Genomic DNA, 15,437 nt, shown 5'->3' with positions numbered 1-15,437 from the left:
CTCCCAAAGGAGCATGGCTTGACAGTAGGGAGAAATATATCAGGTAGCGTGAATAGAATATGTAGTGACTTCTAGCCACGTTTGCCAAGTAGCAAATAATTTGTGAATTTGTAGATAGGCCTTGGCATATTCAAGTCGGGGATTTTCATTTAATATGGAAATAACGTCCTGTATAGTAGGAGGGGACATAGACTTCCATTCTCTAGCAATAGCCAGTCAAATTGCTATGAATATACAGTATGTGTGCATCTTGTGCGGTCAGAGATGGGAGTCCATGCCAAGCAATACCACCTGGGAGGTGAGAGAGAAGGCAGAGTTAGTTACAGAGGTAATAAATAGAGATGAGCGAATCGAACTAGGCGAAGTGGAATTCGTTTGAATATTAGGAAAATTTCGATTCGCGACGAATCCGAAAATTAGCAGACTTCGGATGCGCGAATCAAAATTTTTCCTAAAATGGCGGCGACATGTGCGGCGACGGAGCGGGGATGTCTGGGAAGGCGCGCAGACAAGGCGCGCTGACCCATAATGCATTCATTCATGACATGTGATCGCATTAGCCAATCAGCAGCCAGCCAGCCAGCACTGTGTAATGGTCGAGCTATAAATGGCGGCCATTTTAGAATTCTCCATTTGCCTCCAGTCATTCAACAGAGGCAGACCTGGCTGTATTGAGGGAGAGAGTTAGGGACACAGAAAGGTTACTTAGGGACACAGAAACGTTAGTTAGGGACACAGAAACGTTACTTAGGGCCACAGAAACGTTACTTAGGGACACAGAAACGTTACTTAGGGCCACAGAAACGTTACTTAGGGACACAGAAACGTTACTTAGGGCCACAGAAACGTTACTTAGGGCCACAGAATCGTTACTTAGGGCCACAGAATCATTACTTAGGGCCACAGAAACGTTACTTAGGGCCACAGAATTGTTACTTAGGGACAGACACAGAATTGTTACCGAGGGACACAGAATTGTTACTGAGGGCCACAGAACCGTTACTTAGGGCCACAGAACCGTTACTTAGGGCCACAGAAACGTTACTTAGGGACACAGAATTGTTACTCAGGGACAGACACAGAATTGTTACTGAGGGACACAGAATTGTTACTGAGGGACACAGAACCGTTACTTAGGGCCACAGAAACGTTACTTAGGGACACAGAATTGTTACTAAGGGACAGACACAGAATTGTTACTGAGGGACACAGAATTGTTACTGAGGGACACAGAACCGTTACTTAGGGCCACAGAATTGTTACTTAGGGACAGACACAGAATTGTTACTGAGGGACACAGAATTGTTACTGAGGGACACAGAATTGTTACTGAGGGCCACAGAACCGTTACTTAGGGCCACAGAACCGTTACTTAGGGCCACAGAAACGTTACTTAGGGTCACAGAATTGTTACTTAGGGACAGACACAGAATTGTTACTGAGGGACACAGAATTGTTACTGAGGGCCACAGAACCGTTACTTAGGGCCACAGAACCGTTACTTAGGGCCACAGAAACGTTACTTAGGGACATAGAATTGTTACTCAGGGACACACACAGAATTGTTACTGAGGGACACAGAATTGTTACTGAGGGACACAGAACCGTTACTTAGGGCCACAGAAACGTTACTTAGGGACACAGAATTGTTACTCAGGGACAGACACAGAATTGTTACTGAGGGACACAGAATTGTTACTGAGGGACACAGAATTGTTACTGAGGGACACAGAACCGTTACTTAGGGCCACAGAAACGTTACTTAGGGACACAGAATTGTTACTAAGGGACAGACACAGAATTGTTACTGAGGGACACAGAATTGTTACTGAGGGACACAGAACCGTTACTTAGGGCCACAGAATTGTTACTTAGGGACAGACACAGAATTGTTACTGAGGGACACAGAATTGTTACTGAGGGACACAGAACCGTTACTTAGGGCCACAGAACCGTTACTTAGGGCCACAGAAACGTTACTTAGGGTCACAGAATTGTTACTTAGGGACAGACACAGAATTGTTACTGAGGGACACAGAATTGTTACTGAGGGCCACAGAACCGTTACTTAGGGCCACAGAACCGTTACTTAGGGACACAGAATTGTTACTGAGGGACAGACACAGAATTGTTACTGAGGGACACAGAATTGTTACTGAGGGACACAGAATTGTTACTGAGGGACACAGAATTGTTACTGAGGGACACAGAATTGTTACTGAGGGACACAGAATTGTTACTGAGGGACACAGAACCGTTACTTAGGGCCACAGAAACGTTACTTAGGGACACAGAATTGTTACTAAGGGACAGACACAGAATTGTTACTGAGGGACACAGAATTGTTACTGAGGGACACAGAACCGTTACTTAGGGCCACAGAATTGTTACTTAGGGACAGACACAGAATTGTTACTGAGGGACACAGAACCGTTACTTAGGGCCACAGAACCGTTACTTAGGGCCACAGAAACGTTACTTAGGGTCACAGAATTGTTACTTAGGGACAGACACAGAATTGTTACTGAGGGACACAGAATTGTTACTGAGGGCCACAGAACCGTTACTTAGGGCCACAGAACCGTTACTTAGGGACACAGAATTGTTACTGAGGGACAGACACAGAATTGTTACTGAGGGACACAGAATTGTTACTGAGGGACACAGAATTGTTACTGAGGGCCACAGAACCGTTACTTAGGGCCACAGAACCGTTACTTAGGGCCACAGAATTGTTACTCAGGGACAGACACAGAATTGTTACTGAGGGACACAGAATTGTTACTGAGGGACACAGAACCGTTACTTAGGGCCACAGAAACGTTACTTAGGGCCACAGAAACGTTACTTAGGGCTACAGAAACGTTACTTAGGGCCACAGAACCGTTACTTAGGGCCACAGAACCGTTACTTAGGGACACAGAATTGTTACTCAGGGACAGACAGAATTGTTACTCAGGGACAGACACAGAATTGTTACTGAGGGACACAGAATTGTTACTCAGGGACACAGAACCGTTACTTAGGGCCACAGAAACGTTACTTAGGGACACAGAATTGTTACTGAGGGACACAGAATTGTTACTGAGGGACACAGAATTGTTACTCAGGGACAGACACAGAATTGTTACTGAGGGACACAGAATTGTTACTGAGGGACACAGAACCGTTACTTAGGGCCACAGAAACGTTACTTAGGGACACAGAATTGTTACTAAGGGACAGACACAGAATTTTTACTGAGGGACACAGAATTGTTACTGAGGGACACAGAACCATTACTTAGGGCCACAGAATTGTTACTTAGGGACAGACACAGAATTGTTACTGAGGGACACAGAATTGTTACTGAGGGACACAGAATTGTTACTGAGGGACACAGAATTGTTACTGAGGGACACAGAATTGTTACTGAGGGCCACATAAATGTTACTTAGGGTCACAGAATTGTTACTTAGGGACAGACACAGAATTGTTACTGAGGGACACAGAATTGTTACTGAGGGACACAGAATTGTTACTCAGGGACAGACACAGAATTGTTACTGAGGGACACAGAATTGTTACTGAGGAACACAGAATTGTTACTGAGGGACACAGAATTGTTACTGAGGGACAGACACAGAATTGTTACTGAGGGACAGACACAGAATTGTTACTCAGGGACAGACACAGAATTGTTACTGAGGGACACAGAATTGTTACTGAGGGACACAGAAGTGTTACTGAGGGACACAGAAGTGTTACTGAGGGACACAGAAGTGTTACTGAGGGACACAGAATTGTTACTCAGGGACAGACACAGAATTGTTACTCAGGGACACAGAATTGTTACTCAGGGACACAGAATCGTTTAATTAAAGAGTATGTCAGACAACATGCAGAGGAGTGTCAGAGGAGGCCATGTTTTAGGAGCGAGCAGACGTGGCAGCAGAGGAAGGGGTCGAGGCAGCACTAGTCGCAGCCAGAGGCCATTGCTCCCGGTGTCATCCAGCGGTCGTGTCTCCACCGACAACCCTGCCGTCATCGATTGGTTGGCTCGGTCGTCTTCCTCTTCCCAGGTCACCTCTGACACCTACAGCCAACAGTCGGTGGGTACGTCAGACACAACCGTTAGTTGGCATGGCCCGGGAGCAAGCCCACTGAAATCACGTGTCCTCTACCTGCCCCTGTCCTTTGGTGTTCCCTCACCAAGCGAAGTATCGCATGCTGTGGGCTCAGCCCCACTGTACAGTGAGGAAGAGCTAACAGAGGGCGGTCAGGAACGGGGGGAGACATCCGCCTCTTCAGCAGCCAGGCGAAGAAGTAGTGGTGAGGAGAGTGGCTCGGTAACCGGTCTAGAGACAGGTCTGTCTCCTGACCCACACACAGCCGAGGGGGCTAGTAGTGAGGCGGAGACCCTAATTGATGATGATGAGGCTGATCGCACTTGGCAGCCTCGTCGTCATCAGGCTATTGCTTCCGCATCATCAGGAGAAGAGGGTGGCAGCTTGGCAGCGAGCAAAACAGTCGGTGGGTTGCCCAGGAGGCAGCAGGGTCGCAGCAGTGTCAGTGGAGGCAAACGGCCACGGAGTAGAGCACCAGCTCCACTGCAGCCTACCACCACGGCCAGTAGTGGTGCCGGTGTGCACGGAGGAAGTAGCAGTCAGCCAGTGAGGAGTATCGGGGGCAAAGTTTCCTACTCGGCGGTGTGACAATTTTTCGTCAAGCCGCCCGAGGAAGTAAACGTAGCCGTATGTCGACTATGTGGCCAGAAAGTCAAGCGTGGCCAGGGGGCCCATGTTGGGACTACAGCGTTGTGGCAGCATATGCAGCGTCGCCATTTGGTGGCCTGGGAAAACCGTGATAAAGACAATCCCCTTGACTACTGGGCAACGAAACTTGACCTTTGGCCCCAACTAGCTGAATTTGCCCTTGAAAGGCTGTCATGCCCGGCCAGTAGCGTGGCATCGGAGCGCGTGTTTAGTGCGGCAGGACGTATTGTAACTCCGCGGAGGACACGACTGTCCACCCAAAGTGTGGAGAGACTCACGTTTGTGAAAATGAATCAGGCGTGGATTAGTCTGGATTTCAAACCACCAGTTCCTGACACAACTGACTAAATCCGCCATGAATCATGCCCCAAACATGTGCCACTTTCAGGTCTCCTCACACACTGCTGGTGTGTTCCATTTTTTGTCATAGGGTGCTGGCAGATTACGGGCCTCCCATAGCTGCTGCCAGGCCCCTAATCTGCCATGGGCCCCTGTACCGCCTCCTCATGCTGCTGCCAGGTCCACAGTGTCTCATGGGTCCCTGTACGGCCTCCCATTGCTGCTGTCTCCATCGCCACACTCTGCCATGTGCCACTTTCAGGTCTCCTCACACACTGCTGGTGTGTTCCATTTTTTGTCGTAGGGTGCTGGCAGATTACGGGCCTCCCATTGCTGCTGCCAGGCCCCTAATCTGCCATGGGCCCCTGTACCGCCTCCTCATGCTGCTGCCAGGTCCACAGTGTCTCATGCCATGTGCCACTTTCAGGTCTCCTCACACTGCTGGTGTGTTCCATTTTTTGTCATAGGGTGCTGGCAGATTACGGGCCTCCCATAGCTGCTGCCAGGCCCCTAATCTGCCATGGGCCCCTGTACCACCTCCTCATGCTGCTGCCAGGTCCACAGTGTCTCATGGGTCCCTGTACGGCCTCCCATTGCTGCTGTCTCCATCGCCACACTCTGCCATGTGCCACTTTCAGGTCTCCTCACACTGCTGGTGTGTTCCATTTTTTGTCATAGGGTGCTGGCAGATTACGGGCCTCCCATAGCTGCTGCCAGGCCCCTAATCTGCCATGGGCCCCTGTACCGCCTCCTCATGCTGCTGCCAGGTCCACAGTGTCTCATGCCATGTGCCACTTTCAGGTCTCCTCACACACTGCTGGTGTGTTCCATTTTTTGTCATAGGGTGCTGGCAGATTACGGGCCTCCCATAGCTGCTGTCTCCATCGCCACACTCTGCCATGTGCCACTTTCAGGTCTCCTCACACTGCTGGTGTGTTCCATTTTTTGTCATAGGGTGCTGGCAGATTACGGGCCTCCCATAGCTGCTGCCAGGCCCCTAATCTGCCATGGGCCCCTGTACCGCCTCCTCTTGCTGCTGCCAGGTCCGCAGTGTCTCATGCCATGTGCCACTTTCAGGTCTCCTCACACTGCAGGTGTGTTCCATTTTTTGTCATAGGGTGCTGGCAGATTACGGGCCTCCCATAGCTGCTGCCAGGCCCCTAATCTGCCATGGGCCCCTGTACCACCTCCTCATGCTGCTGCCAGGTCCACAGTGTCTCATGCCATGTGCCACTTTCAGGTCTCCTCACACTGCTGGTGTTTTCCATTTTTTGTCATAGGGTGCTGGCAGATTACGGGCCTCCCATAGCTGCTGCCAGGCCCCTAATCTGCCATGGGCCCCTGTACCGCCTCCTCATGCTGCTGCCAGGTCCACAGTGTCTCATGGGTCCCTGTACGGCCTCCCATTGCTGCTGTCTCCATCGCCACACTCTGCCATGTGCCACTTTCAGGTCTCCTCACACTGCTGGTGTGTTCCATTTTTTGTCATAGGGTGCTGGCAGATTACGGGCCTCCCTTAGCTGCTGCCAGGCCCCTAATCTGCCATGGGCCCCTGTACCGCCTCCTCATGCTGCTGCCAGGTCCACAGTGTCTCATGCCATGTGCCACTTTCAGGTCTCCTCACACACTGCTGGTGTGTTCCATTTTTTGTCATAGGGTGCTGGCAGATTACGGGCCTCCCATTGCTGCTGCCAGGCCCCTAATCTGCCAATTGGCCCCTGTACTGCCTCCTCATGCTGCTGCCAGGTACAGAGTCTCTCATGGGTCCCTGTACGGCCTCCCATTGCTGCTGTCTCCATCGCCACACTCTGCCATGTGCCACTTTCAGGTCTCCTCACACACTGCTGGTGTGTTCCATTTTTTGTCATAGGGTGCTGGCAGATTACGGGCCTCCCATTGCTGCTGCCAGGCCCCTAATCTGCCATGGGCCCCTGTACCGCCTCCTCATGCTGCTGTCAGGTCCACAGTGTCTCATGCCATGTGCCACTTTCAGGTCTCCTCACACACTGCTGGTGTGTTCCATTTTTTGTCATAGGGTGCTGGCAGATTATGGGCCTCCCATTGCTGCTGCCAGGCCCCTAATCTGCCATGGGCCCCTGTATCGCCTCCTCATGCTGCTGCCAGGTCCAGAGTCTCTCATGGGTCCCTGTACGGCCTCCCATTGCTGCTGTCTCCATTGCCACACTCTGCCATGTGCCACTTTCAGGTCTCCTCACACTGCTGGTGTGTTCCATTTTTTGTCATAGGGTGCTGGCAGATTACGGGCCTCCCATAGCTGCTGCCAGGCCCCTAATCTGCCATGGGCCCCTGTACCACCTCCCCATGCTGCTGCCAGGTCCACAGTGTCTCATGGGTCCCTGTACGGCCTCCCATTGCTGCTGTCTCCATCGCCACACTCTGCCATGTGCCACTTTCAGGTCTCCTCACACACTGCTGGTGTGTTCCATTTTTTGTCATAGGGTGCTGGCAGATTACGGGCCTCCCATTGCTGCTGCCAGGCCCCTAATCTGCCATGGGCCCCTGTACCGCCTCCTCATGCTGCTGCCAGGTCCAAAGTGTCTCATGCCATGTGCCACTTTCAGGTCTCCTCACACTGCTGGTGTGTTCCATTTTTTGTCATAGGGTGCTGGCAGATTACGGGCCTCCCATAGCTGCTGCCAGGCCCCTAATCTGCCATGGGCCCCTGTACCGCCTCCTCATGCTGCTGCCAGGTCCACAGTGTCTCATGGGTCCCTGTACGGCCTCCCATTGCTGCTGTCTCCATCGCCACACTCTGCCATGTGCCACTTTCAGGTCTCCTCACACACTGCTGGTGTGTTCCATTTTTTGTCATAGGGTGCTGGCAGATTACGGGCCTCCCATTGCTGCTGCCAGGCCCCTAATCTGCCATGGGCCCCTGTACCGCCTCCTCATGCTGCTGCCAGGTCCACAGTGTCTCATGCCATGTGCCACTTTCAGGTCTCCTCACACTGCTGGTGTGTTCCATTTTTTTTCATAGGGTGCTGGCAGATTACGGGCCTCCCATAGCTGCTGCCAGGCCCCTAATCTGCCATGGGCCCCTGTACCGCCTCCTCATGCTGCTGCCAGGTCCACAGTGTCTCATGGGTCCCTGTACGGCCTCCCATTGCTGCTGTCTCCATCGCCACACTCTGCCATGTGCCACTTTCAGGTCTCTTCACACACTGCTGGTGTGTTCCATTTTTTGTCATAGGGTGCTGGCAGATTACGGGCCTCCCATTGCTGCTGCCAGGCCCCTAATCTGCCATGGGCCCCTGTACCGCCTCCTCATGCTGCTGCCAGGTCCACAGTGTCTCATGGGTCCCTGTACGACCTCCCATTGCTGCTGTCTCCATCGCCACACTCTGCCATGTGCCACTTTCAGGTCTCCTCACACACTGCTGGTGTGTTCCATTTTTTGTCATAGGGTGCTGGCAGATTACGGGCCTCCCATAGCTGCTGCCAGGCCCCTAATCTGCCATGGGCCCCTGTACCGCCTCCTCATGCTGCTGCCAGGTCCACAGTGTCTCATGCCATGTGCCACTTTCAGGTCTCCTCACACTGCTGGTGGGTTCCATTTTTTGTCATAGGGTGCTGGCAGATTACGGGCCTCCCATAGCTGCTGCCAGGCCCCTAATCTGCCATGGGCCCCCGTACCGACTCCTCATGCTGCTGCCAGGCCCGTAATCTGTCATGGGCCCCTGTTGTCGTTTGTTGGCATATTCCGCTCGTTCAGATGCTCCTTCTCCTGCTACTCTTCTTCACGGATTCCGTCAGCAGTCTTTCTTGGAATCCGTTTCCAAGAGACAACAGTTTGCGAGCACGCACCCGACGGTGCAGAAGCTGAATGTCCTCCTGTCCAAGTTGCTGCTGCCAGGCTCGTAATCTGTCATGCGCCCCTGTACCGCCTCCTCATGCTGCTGCCAGGTCCAGAGTGTGTCATGGGCCCCCGTACCGACTCCTCATGCTGCTGCCAGGCCCGTAATCTGTCATGGGCCCCTGTACCGCCTCCTCATGCTGCTGCCAGGTCCAGAGTGTGTCATGGGTCCCTGTACGGCCTCCCATTGCTGCTGCCAGGCCCGTAATCTGCCATGGGCCCCCGTACCAACTCCTCATGCTGCTGCCAGGCCCGTAATCTGTCATGGGCCCCTGTACCGCCTCCTCATGCTGCTGCCAGGTCCAGAGTGTGTCATGGGTCCCTGTACGGCCTCCCATTGCTGCTGTCTCCATCGCCACACTCTGCCATGTGCCACTTTCAGGTCTCCTCACACTGCTGGTGGGTTCCATTTTGTCATAGGGTGCTGTATGGCCTCCCATTGCTGCTGCCTCCACCGCCACACTGTGGCTCCACACTCTGGTTTTGGCCCCGTGACTGCCCAAATGAGTGAAGTGTGCGGTGATTCTAAGATCGACGGCACTCATCTGCATGTCATACTGACTGACAGTATTATTTCTCTTCCCCAGCAGACTCCAAGGGCATTTAAATTAAAGGTACAGTGTTCTGCACTAATATAAAGGTTCTCTGAAGCCTATAAACACCCTTTTATAAGTTAAATTCGCAGCGAATATATTCGACTCGAATCGAAATTTTTTCACGAATTCGCCGAATCAGTCGAATCGAATTTTTGAATAATTCGCTCATCTCTAGTAATAAAGGCAGCCTCGTCGTTCCACAATGCATTCAATTTAGGACAGTTCCACCAAATGTGACATTAGGAGCCTTGTTGTCCACATTGTCTCCAGCAGTTCGGGGAAGCTGTAGGGAATATATGAGCAAGTCTCGTTGGGGTTAGGTACCAGTTCTGAAATATTTTATGTGCAGTCTCCCAGTGAGATATACAATGAGAGTTGCGATGTTGGCCTTGTGCCAGTGTTCAACCAGGTAGTTTTGGTTAGTCCATTGTTCCCATTGTCGCATGGAGGAGCTTGTATATGTAGACAATGCCTTTCAATTTTTTTGTTCATTTTGGGTAGAGCAAGGGAGTTTTATAACCCATCAGATTTTTTTTTGCCATCTGTGTCCCATTTTGGAGATTTCCCTTCCCTTCCTGTCCCATAGCCAAACAGGAAATCCCTGAAAATTAAGGGAATCCTCAGGGCACCCCCAGGTCACCAGAACTAGTGAGCCCTTTGGAAGATTCAACTTCTATTACTTTTCTAGGGATAGCCCAAAATCTAGGATTTTCTTTTACTTTCACTTTCACTGATAGTGGTAAACAGGACAAATAGAGAGGGTGAATCTCCTTAACAGGGGCAGAGACAGCAATAAAAACTGGCAGGAGTTCTAATCCCTCTCCACTCCAAAACTAAAAACTATCCAAAACTAAAAAACCTTTTGCCTTTAATTATACTATAATGTGATCTCTGGGTAGCTCACTACCACAAATATTAGATTTCCTAGCATCTTTATAAAATATTTTAACATGTACATTAGTTCTCAAAAGGCTGTTATAAAAGTAGGAAAAAATATAAGTGCATTTCTCCCTTATATAGTGAGCTGCATAGTTATCTTGTTAAATATTATATATAGTTTTGTTTGCAATGTATACGTCTGTTTTAGGAAGTTAAATCATATTGTTTTAAAAAGACATTTTGAATAAATATAACAGGTGAAATAGAAATTATAATTGTGCAATCTTATTCTTGTTCTATGTTATTTGGCAATGGCAATCCTATAAGTCATGTATAAAAGTGGATGTTTAAGTTGAGTTGAAATCATCCAATTATTGAATAAATAAATTTAAAGTGCACCCTTGTGAAAGAGCTCTTTATTTTGAGGCATGTCTGACAAAGAGACCAATGTGTTTGAAATCAACATCTTGCTTTATAAATAAATAATTACTCCTATTAAAAAAGAAAATTATTTAATATATAGTTTCTTACCTATTTTAGGCTCCAGATCTTCACAAAATTACACCAGTGCAAATATTTGGCCTTCAGCTTTTCTCATCCTGCAAATATAAAAGTATTTGGCAGAAAAATGGACTAAATAAATCTGTTGCACAAGTAATTTACACGCATTAAAGTTGTGCTTAAAAATTCTTAACAGCCTCAAAATTGAAACGGCAAATATATATATAAAAGTATCTAAAGAAGGAAAGACAGGAAGGAACAATAGTCTGTAGCATTCAAGCCAAATTATGTCAACGTTGGGAGGCGAAAAAGCATTTAAACATTAAAATTGAACAAAAGAGCATTTGAATTTGACTCTCTGAGGCTGGACTCACGGCTAAAGTGGCTCTCTACAAGACAAAGCCTGGATGCTGTTAGCTTCATGCTCCCCTTGCCATCTCAGTGTAATGATTCCATTGTATTCAACCTTCTGTGAGCATCCCATCCCCCTCGCTGCTCCGGACAATAGGCCCTGCCAAAATTTCCTCCCATTCCATGATATATGGGCTTGTCAGTCTTCAGACAAAAAAAATAAGCAGTGCAGGGGGCTGTTCTAATAGGCCTTGAACACACTTCAGGACAAAACAAGCTCCCTGATTGCTCCCTTCCATCCTTTTACAAGTTATTCATGTTTACTATCATTGCTGAGGCCTGCTGCCTGTCTCTGCTCCTGATCACCACATCTGCTGTCAAGCAGATCAAGAACTGGCCTACTACAGTCTACTCTTTTTTGTGGTGCACTAGGTCAACCTTTTCTGACTGGCTTAGACCAGATTCACTGAGCCTTTGGGGCTTAAACACATTGTGGACCATGTGCAATGTGTCCACTCTCTTCCTGGTGGCATAAGATTGATGTCTAAGCTCAAGCTTCACTAAAGGCTGCTTGCATGTACATGAAATGAAGCATTTAATAATGTACCACTAAACATTTATTGCAACCTGATTTATATTATTTTTTCCTGATCAAGCCATTTTGCAGTCACGTCAAGACAGAATATTAAACCCTGAAATTTTCAAAAGTAGAGCTACCTACAACCATCAGAGGGAGGCTATGTGTATCCATGATTTGATCATAAATTGCAAAGTTAGGAAATTTGAGAGGGGACAACTTGGCACCAGTTTATCTCATCAGAACGCAAAGATATTGACTGTAAGAATTCAAACTGGTGAATCATTTGTCTATCAAGGCTGCTTGGTGAAGAGATGTCTGCTTGGGGCAATACGATAATTGTTCGGTATTATCATAACCAGTCAAGTGAATGTAAAGCTGTGATATTGTGAATATCGTAACACATACAACCATTTTCCTATGTCTATGGACAGTTTGACAGATCCCTCTTTGCCTCCACGTTTATGTTTTACTGCTTAGAGCTTGATTTTGTAATTTGTTCTCTATTGTTTATTTACTGTAAAACACTATGTAATATATTGGTGATGTATAAATAAAGGATATTAGTGTAACTATTTAACCAGGCGCGGACTGACCATTTTGGAAACTCGGGCACTGCCCGAGGGCCCAGGGTCAGTAGGGGGCCCCATGAGATCCCCCTGGTACCTTTTTCATAGGCTTTTTTGAGTTTGGGCAAGGACACTGGGGCCCCATGATCCCCTATTGCCCGGGAGCCCTATGAGTTGTCAGTCCGCCCCTGTATTTAACTAAACTTTTTCATGTTAGTCAGCTAAGCTTATAACCAAATATGAAAGTTCTTCTGCTGACTTGAGATATTCTAGGTCTCTTTTCTGTTGCTGTACCTATAAGATGGGATTGGGCTACCTCTAGATACAAGAGCACTAATTCATTTCTGTGTGTGTCAGCTTGTTGCTCCAGAATAATGCATCTTGATGTGTGGCTTCCATATTTGTTTGCAAACACATGAGTGCTGGAGAATTTGGTTGCAAGCATTGCCAGGACAAGGTCCTTTTAGCACCCAAGGCTAAAGTGGCCCCCCTCCCCATGAGCTGTGAACTACATTTAGCAGCATAGATTTAAGGTCATGCCCTTTTTGTGCCGCCTCCTCCTGAAAATAATCTATTTTAGTACATTTGCCATTCAGTCGCTGTAGTAATTATTCCCTCTAGCCCTGATGTAAGTCTTCCTGGAAACCAGTCCTGCTTAACTGTATAATTTTGTATACTTCACTCAAAACTCTTCAACAGCGGTGGTGTTTATTCTGCTCATTTATATAGAAACACACTTTTTTACTCTTACCCTGACTTCACCCCCATCTCCATGCCAACCATCTCAATCAGCAAGCTTAGATATATCCAGTTAATGTGTTCATTCACCACTGATGCTTTTCAAAGCTATAGCCGATGGACTTTTTAGGAGAAAAGCAAATTCATCAACCTGGTGTTTCTTCGCAAGAGTGGAGAAAGAAAGAAGGTTTAAAGGCACTTGTCTACTTCTACAAAACACTGCTTAAAAGAAAATTAAAAGTTTTTTAAGTTGCTGTCCAGTTTTCATTAGAAGGAGTGTTTTGTCCTGGACCTGGAGAGAAAAGAAGGGGCTTACAAAAGAGGCTGGTGGGGAAGCGTGTCAGTGCCATTACTCTCCCACTCACAGGGATTAAGGCTGCTATCCTATGCTCCCCTTTGAGCAGATGCAAATGTCCATTGAGGGTGAGCTGAACAGCTTAGACAGACAGCACTAAAGCAAGGAAGCGTGGAAGAAGCATTCTCTTTATCTTTCTTGTTTCTCCTTTCTTAAATAGCTCTAATCCAATTTTGTTCTTGCTCTGTCTTGGCTCACTCTACTGTTATCATCTGATATGGATGCACTTTACCCAACTTTAACCCTTCCAGGAAAACATGCAAAGGAGCATTTCTAGTGAAATTATTCAGTACAATGCTAATGATATCAATTTCAAGTGTATTAAAAAGTCAGATCGTCTAACTAATTTACCCTAATTCAAGTAATCTCATTTCTGCATTGCCAATTGACAGGGTCTTTCAAAAGGTCTTCAGACAGGACTACTGCCTCTTTCCAGTCATTGTGCTCTGTGCAACCTCCCTACCCTACCAACACCCTGTAGACTGTAGTGGGATGATGCAGTGACATGTGTAATTCTGATTCATCAGTGGTGCACATGCACTGCAAGGAAGGTTTAAGGGCCGTGTCACAACAAAAATCCTGTCACAGATTGCAAATCTTCAGCAATAGGATGGCTAAAGAACATGTTAATCAGGTACTATAGCATAGGGAACATTGGTAAAGGAATAACTAGCTGGTGTGGCAAGCAAGGAAGCAGCACCATAGGAGCAGGTGGTCTTGCTCTTTTATTGATAATATGGATCATATAGTTAGAGCTTGTAATGCCATGCTTGCAGAAACATAGTTTAGGATTATAGGTTGTTCCATGAGTCACTGGCAAGGATAAGATTTTACACAATTAATGTCATCTCCTTAGAACCATCAGTATATTTCAGGAAGAGGTTAATGCTCTACTGCCCTAGTGCCCAACCTGTGGCCCAAAGGCTGCATGCAGCCCTTTAGCATATGATGTGAGGCCCTCGGACTTCAGCACTCTGTAGTGGAAACATTAATTAGGGAGAATAGCAGTGATGTCTACTAGCTTTGTTTAACCACTGCTACAAGGCGGCCCCTGTGCGCAGGATCACGTATATAAATGTGATCCGGGGTAGGGGGAGCGCACGAGGTGCGCGACCACCCTACCCACAGTACCGATCGCGGCCACGGGTGTCAATCACCGGGTCCCGGTCGGTAATTACCCACCGGACCCCGGCGATTGCCAGCAAACACTGACAGGGAGGAAGGCTGCATTGTTTTCAATTGAGCTCTCCTACCTGTCAGCTTTCAGCACACTGTTCTGGGATCACTGAGCTCAGCCTTCGTAAACAGAGAGGTACATACCCCTGCCCCCTAGTAAAACACTCCCCTCACACAGTTAACCCTTTGATTGTCTCCAAAAGTTAACCCCTTCCTCCCCAGTGCCATTATTACAGTGTCAGTGATTGTTTTTTTGCACTGATCACTGTATTGGTGTTAAAGGGGATGTCAGAATGTCTGCCGCAGTCCTGCAGTCCCGCCATAAGTCGCTGATTGCCGCCAAAAGTCGCTGATCATGGGCAGCACAGTGGCTAAATGGTTAGCACTTCCGCCTGGCAGCCCTAGGGTCATTGGTTCAAATCCCAACCATGGCACCACCTGCCTGGAGTTTGCATGTTCTCCCTGTGTCTGCATGGGTTTCTCCGGGTACTCCAGTTTCCTCCCACACCCCAAAGACATGCTGGTAGGTTATTTGGATCCTGTCTAAATTGGCCCTGGTATGTGTATGTATGAATGTGAGTTAGGGACCATAGATTGTACGCCCCTCGAGGGTTAGGGACTGATGTGAATGTACAATATATATGTAAAGCGCTGTGTAAATTGACGGCGCTATATAAGTACCTGAAATAAATAATAAATAAATCACCACTATTATTAGTATAAAAAAA

The sequence above is a fragment of the Staurois parvus genome, unplaced genomic scaffold (assembly GCF_062004578.1).
Source record: "Staurois parvus isolate SC_StPar_1 unplaced genomic scaffold, SC_StPar_1.0 ptg000108l, whole genome shotgun sequence".
Lineage (NCBI taxonomy): Eukaryota > Metazoa > Chordata > Amphibia > Anura > Ranidae > Staurois > Staurois parvus.
Note: the sequence above shows the minus strand (reverse complement) of the source record.